At 46.0% G+C, this 5,993-nt stretch overlaps 1 protein-coding gene across 1 annotated transcript in view; it reads left to right on the top strand.

The window, feature by feature from the left end:
• The first annotated feature begins 2,344 nt into the window (after positions 1-2,344).
• Phactr4 (phosphatase and actin regulator 4) overlaps positions 2,345-5,993 on the top strand; it is a 79,554-nt gene continuing 75,905 nt past the window's right edge. The window contains exon 1 of the mRNA XM_031378923.1: positions 2,345-2,497. The gene's annotated coding sequence lies outside the window, so the exon portion shown is untranslated. The remainder of the gene's footprint in view (positions 2,498-5,993) is intronic.

The raw sequence follows: 5,993 nt of genomic DNA, 5'->3' as shown, positions 1-5,993 counted from the left end.
TGAGTAAACTGTAGCTGTCTTCAGACACACCAGAAGAGGACATCAGATCCCCATTACAGATGGTTCTGAGCCACCATTGGTTGCTGGGATTTGAACTCAGGACCTCTGGAAGAGCAGGCAGTGCTCTTAACCACTGAGCCATCTCTCCAGCCCGCACACCTCCACCTTCACAAGACGACATTGAGGTACTCATGACCTGATGTTTTAGAGACAGCAATATAAGAAGGACGAACTTTTGAAAAAGTACATTTATGGGACTGGAGTTCATGGGTCATGAGTTCAAATCCCAGCAACCACATGGTGGCTCACAACCATACATAATGAGATCTGACACCCTCTTCTGGTGTGTCTGAAGACAGTAACAGTGTACTTAGATACAATAATAAAGTAAATCTTAAAAAAAAAGAAAAAGTACATTTTTATTTATTTACTGGAGGACACATGTGGGCTATAGGGAAAACCTGGAGGTTGGAAGACTCAGTTCTCTCCTTCCACTATGTGGGTTCTGGGGATTCAACTCAGAACATAAGGTTTGGTGGTAAGTACTCTTACCAGGTGAGCCATCTCACCAGCTCAAGAGGGAAGTGCTTTTAAAAATAAGATTTACTGGGGCTGGTGAGCTAGCTCAGCGGGTAAGAGCACCAACTGCTCTTCCAAATGTCATGAGTTCAAATCCAGCAACCACATGGTGGCTCACAACCACCCATAATGAAATCTGATGCCCTCTTCTGGTGTATCTGAAGACAGTTACAGTGTACTCATTTATAATAATAATAAACAAATCATCTTTAAAAAAAGAATTGTATTAAAAAATAAGATTTACTTTTTTTTTATCTGTTTTTGAATGCTTTGCCTACATGTGTATGTACCATATACATGCAGTGCCCATCGATGCCAGAAGAGGGCATCAGATCTCCTACGACAGGAGTTACAGAAGGTTGTCAACTGCCTTGTAGGTGCTAGGACCCGGGTCTGCAAGAGCAACAAGAGATCTTAAGCTGCGAGGCATCTCTCCAACCCCAGCCTTACTGGTCTCTCCTAGTAGGCTACCTAATGTGGTTTTTAAATTGCACTTATTTAACACTTCATGTATTATTTGCAAACTATTTATCTCCCTTGCTACAAGTGTATTCAAGCCTTCTGTTAAAAAATAGAGTGTCACTGGGCAGAGTTGGCACACGCCTTTAATCCCAGCTTTTAGGAGACAGAGGGAGATGAATCTGGATCTCTAAGTTATAGGCCAGCATTGTCTATGCAGTGAGTTCAAAGACAGCCAGGGCTACACCGAGATTGAAAACACACACACACACACACACACAGTGTGCTACTTATTAATATGTAGTAGGACTTTAACCTTGAACATCTTGTGTGCAAGGCAAGCATTCTACTACTGAGCTGCATCCTCAGTCACTGGGTTATCTTTTTTTTTTTTTTTCCGAGACAGGGTTTCTCTGTGTAGCCCCTGGCTGTCCTGGAACTCACTCTGTAGACCAGGCTGGCCTCAAACTCAGAAATTTGCCTGCCTCTGCCTCCCAAGTGCTGGGATTAAAGGAGTGTGCCACCACCACCCGGCTTTGGCCTGGAACTTTTTAGACCAAACTGATTTCGAACTCATAGCAATATTCCAACCCTTGTCTCCAGAACACTTAGGAATATTGGTGTGTGCCGCCATAACTGGGCTGTAATTTATTGCTATTTTTTGTTATGGATTATGTATTTGAAAGGTATAAATTTTCTCCCATGCTTCCCTCTGTATGTATCACGTATACATTTAGGTCTAATATGGGTGTGACCCATTTGGCATTTACAAAGATCCTCTAGCAGTGGCAAGGAGGGTGTCTAGAGGGTGATATAGCCCTGGTGCCTGGAATGAGTGCCACTTAGAAACGGATGGTGGCTTCCACCAGGTAATAGTGGGGAAAAATTCAAACAGTTGGGAGTGTGGACGTAAAATGTCTGCACTTAATGGGCTGGGTTCCGTACTTTCATAAAAACATCGCGGGTAACTTGTGTGTAAGCTTTTTGCACTTCAAACTGGCTCTCAATCGTTTTAGACAGACTGGACTTCTTTTGTAGAGCACTCCACACATACCCTTTCTTGGACCACGCCGGGAGAGTCTGTTCCCAACGTGTCCTCCCAAGCCCCGAGACCTTCGCCTTGCTCAGAACTGGGCAAGCTGCCCAAATCCGTTTATGTGCCGTGCATCGGCCTCAGGCGGCGCATGCCCAGATAGGCAGAGTAGGGGGCCAAGCGCCTCGCAGCGGAGGGCTGGCAGTTCCCGCCATTTTGTCCGGCTCGCCACCCCGCTGGCCACTGCAGTGGACTACAAGTCCCGTGAGGCTCCTCGGCGGCACTTCCTACCCTCACTGTCCGGCCCGCTCTCTCCGCCCCCCCATCCCCTGGGGCCGAAGGCTCTGGCTGAAGCCAGGCGGCCGGAGACCAGGTAGGATTTCCGGGAGAAAGTGCTGTAGAGCGGAGGAGGCAGCGGCGACCTGGGTAAGTTCCCCAAACTTGGGAAAGTGAGCGCCTCCGGCGCTCGCGCAGCAGCGGAGGACTCGGCTCGGCTAGGCTGGGGGTCGCGGTCCGGGCCGGGGTAGGGGGGTAACGGCGCCGGCGGCGGGCCGTGCAGCCAGGGCGTGGCGGGCCGTAGCCTCCTCCCTCCTCGGCCCTCCCACTACAGTCCCGCGGTGGTGTCCCCGCCTGCGGCCGGGCCGGCGCAGACTCGCGCTCTCCGCCCCCCAGCCTCCGCGGGGCCCTTTTGTCTGCGCCGCTTTTCCCCCTTTTGTGACCGTGCACTGAGTCGCGGTCTCCAGGGGATCCCGCACGTCCTGCTGGGGGACTTGCTCCTTGGAGATCTGGTTACTGTAACTGGATCGGGTCAAAGTCCATCTTTCAAAAGTGACCTCCCTCAGACCTCTGCATCCTGGCTGAGCAGAGCAGAGGCTTAGGATAGGAGCCTGGCAGAGTTTCAGTGGAAACCTGGAAGTTATTGTCCCAACTTCTTTCTAAAACGTCAGCCTCCGGTAGCCAGGGATCAGAACTCAAGGCGCTTTTCTCCTCCGGTGGATGGAGTTTAAGAAAAAGAACTGAGACTTGGAGCCTCAATCCCGGAAACCGAGAAAGAGTGGAAATTTGCTGCGATACGTGTGGCAGCTGCGATGGTGGGGGTTGGAGGCGGGGGAGGCAGCGGCAACGAACTCAAGCAAATCATTGCTTCGGAAATCTCCTGAAAATCCGAGGAAAGTGATCACCAGGACACTGCAGTCTTCGGCACTTCATTTTCCCACGCAGCTCCTCGACTCTCCTGACTACATCCTTTTTCTTCTTTTAAATAAAAACTCCACAAAGAAAAAGTCAGCTCACTGAAAGCACCTGCTTTGTAGAAAAACTTAGAAACCCAGTAGATTCTAGAAAGCATTTTTTTTTAACCAGGTGAAAAAAAAAAGTAAAGGCGATTTAGAGAAATAGTGATAAAATAGGTTCTTTCTGGATACCACTGAATTGCGTGGATTTGATCCAGTTCCGTTGGATAGTGGTAACTGTATTTTCAGTCGAAGAGCGAATCTCGAGATTTAGCGTAGGGGTAAAGCTTTACAAAGGCCATGGTAGATACCCTTTGAAAAATGGATTAGTATTTCAAATTCCTTGAGTAAAGACAGTTGAGACTTCTTTACATGAATCGGCAAAGGTGTTTTGAGGCGGAATTCCCACCCTAGACATATAGGCAAATAAAGGCTTCATTATTCTGTTTGATGTTTCATAATGGGAATAACTTTGAGACTCTTAGATTGTGTTAATGTGTCGAGGTGGAAGGTCTTTAATACAGGCTGTCTTCCCAAACTAGTTGTGGAACCCACAAACACCGTCCTGAAACCCACAAACTCCCGCAGCTATGGGAGGAGGAGCATGAGTTCCAGATCAGCTAGGTCTATGTAGACCAATTGTAGACAAGGTTGATTGAGTCTCCTCCATGTGTCTGGGAGGGCGGGAAGTGGAGACAGTACAGCTGTGACTTGAGAGAGCTCTGTGGAGATGGTTCTCTCCTACTTTCATGTGGGTTCCTGGAATGGAACTCAGATGCCAGGCTCGCACGGCAAGCGCCTTTACCAGCTCAGTCATTTTGCTAGCCCACAACTTTTTTTTTTTTTAATCTTTCCATTTTTTGTTGTGCTAGGAATGGAATCCAGGATTTTGACCATGTGCAGCACATGTTCTGCCACTGAGCTTATGCCTCTATCCCCAGCTCTTCTGCAGTCATTGTGACTAGACATTTATTTACTTGAGATTGGGTAACTCTGCTGCCCACCCTGGACTTGAGCTCTCCCAACCTGCCTTTGCCCTTCCGAGTGCTAAGATTATTGTGATGGCACCAACGCACCTCTTAAACTGTGAATTTCTAGCAGGATCCCTACTTTCTGGCTTATTTACTCAAACAGGATAGTGGTATCCATGTTATTTTTGAAGAGCTGTATATATGTCTTATTAGTACACACTGTATAACTATTACATCCTCACCACGATGACGTGAGGCATTGGTTCTCACTTTACAGTTGATGCAACCTTGCCTCTAAAATGTTAAGTAACTGGCCCAAAGCCATACAGTTAGCCCAGATAGGAAAGCTGAACCAAATAGAGAGCCTAGGGCTCTCTGTTTCCTCAGATTTTATGTAGCTACCAATCATATGTCTACAGACTGCTTTAATTTGCTGAGATCTGAATATAAGAGAAAAATTATGGAAATATTTTCCATTCCAAACAAACTGACTATAAGGAACTGAAATTCATAGAACCATGAAGTCTTTTCTGTAAGATTACTGCCTTCACTCTGGCCTGCTTATCCTGTGTCTAGGCAGAATAGCAATTGTATGGGGCCTTGGGGACAAAAGGGTGATGAATTACTGTTGTGGTTTTAAGCTTTTATTAAAAGGTGGTTACGTTTGAGGCCATTCTGGTCTTCATAACAAGTTTTAGGTCAGCCAGAGCTACACAGTAAGACCATGTTTTGGAAGAAAAAAAAAAGGAGGAAAGGTGTTAAAGGTTTATTAAGAATGATGTATGTAAGAGCAGTAAGTAAGGCAGCTTTGGCTCCTGAAACCAGAGTTCTGAAGACAACTCAAATGCTATGCTTTTTTTTTTTTTTTTTTTTTTTTTTTTTTTTTTGGGTTTTCCAAGACAGGGTTTCTCTGTGTAGCCCAGGCTGTCCTGGAACTCACTCTGTAGAGCAGGCTGCCCTCGAACTAAGAAATCTGCCTGCCTCTGCCTCCCAAGTGCTGGGATTAAAGGCGTGGGCCACCACTGCCCTGCGCATGTACTTTTTTACGAGTATGCTTAGTTAAAAACTTTTGGTCGACTTAACCTGCAGCTCAGTCTGGGTTTTCTGTCAGTACTTGCCATGAATGTGACGTCAGAAACAGGAACCTCCTGCAGCTCTTGTACTAAGTTGTTAGGTAAAATGCATAACATTCCAGTAGAATTGAGTCAGTGTAATTAGTCTATGTTCTTTCTATTAGTTTTTTCTTTCTCGGTTAGAATTGAAATAGGAGCTTGTTACATAGCCCAGGCTACCCTCCAACTCTTGCTGCTGCCTCAACCTTCTCAGTACTAGATTGGAAACTAGATTAGCCTGTAAACCAGTGGACTTGCGCTTTAGCTCTGTTTTGTTTTGATACTGTAATGAGGAAGGATTTATTTCCCCCTTCTACTCATTCAGCCATGAATGAAAGTTAATGTTGTAGGCCCCAAGGATAGCAGTGAAAATGCACCTCTGGAGGTCTACAGACCTTACAGACTGAGTCTGGGTTGGGGTAGGAGAAGAGACAGATGGTAAATTCACACTAAATATAAGACTCAATCATTGTACAGCCAGCGTACTCTCTCTCTCTTTTTCCCCAAAGTGTTGACTATGCCTTGTTTGCATCTTTCTCTCCTTCTTTCTTTCTTTCTTTCTTTCTTTCTTACTTTTTTGCTTTTAAAGATTTATTTTTTTTTTTTT

The sequence above is a fragment of the Mastomys coucha genome, unplaced genomic scaffold (assembly GCF_008632895.1).
Source record: "Mastomys coucha isolate ucsf_1 unplaced genomic scaffold, UCSF_Mcou_1 pScaffold18, whole genome shotgun sequence".
NCBI classification, from domain to species: domain Eukaryota; kingdom Metazoa; phylum Chordata; class Mammalia; order Rodentia; family Muridae; genus Mastomys; species Mastomys coucha.
The sequence above is the reverse complement of the archived record's forward strand: the minus strand, read 5'-3'. Positions and strand labels throughout refer to the sequence as shown.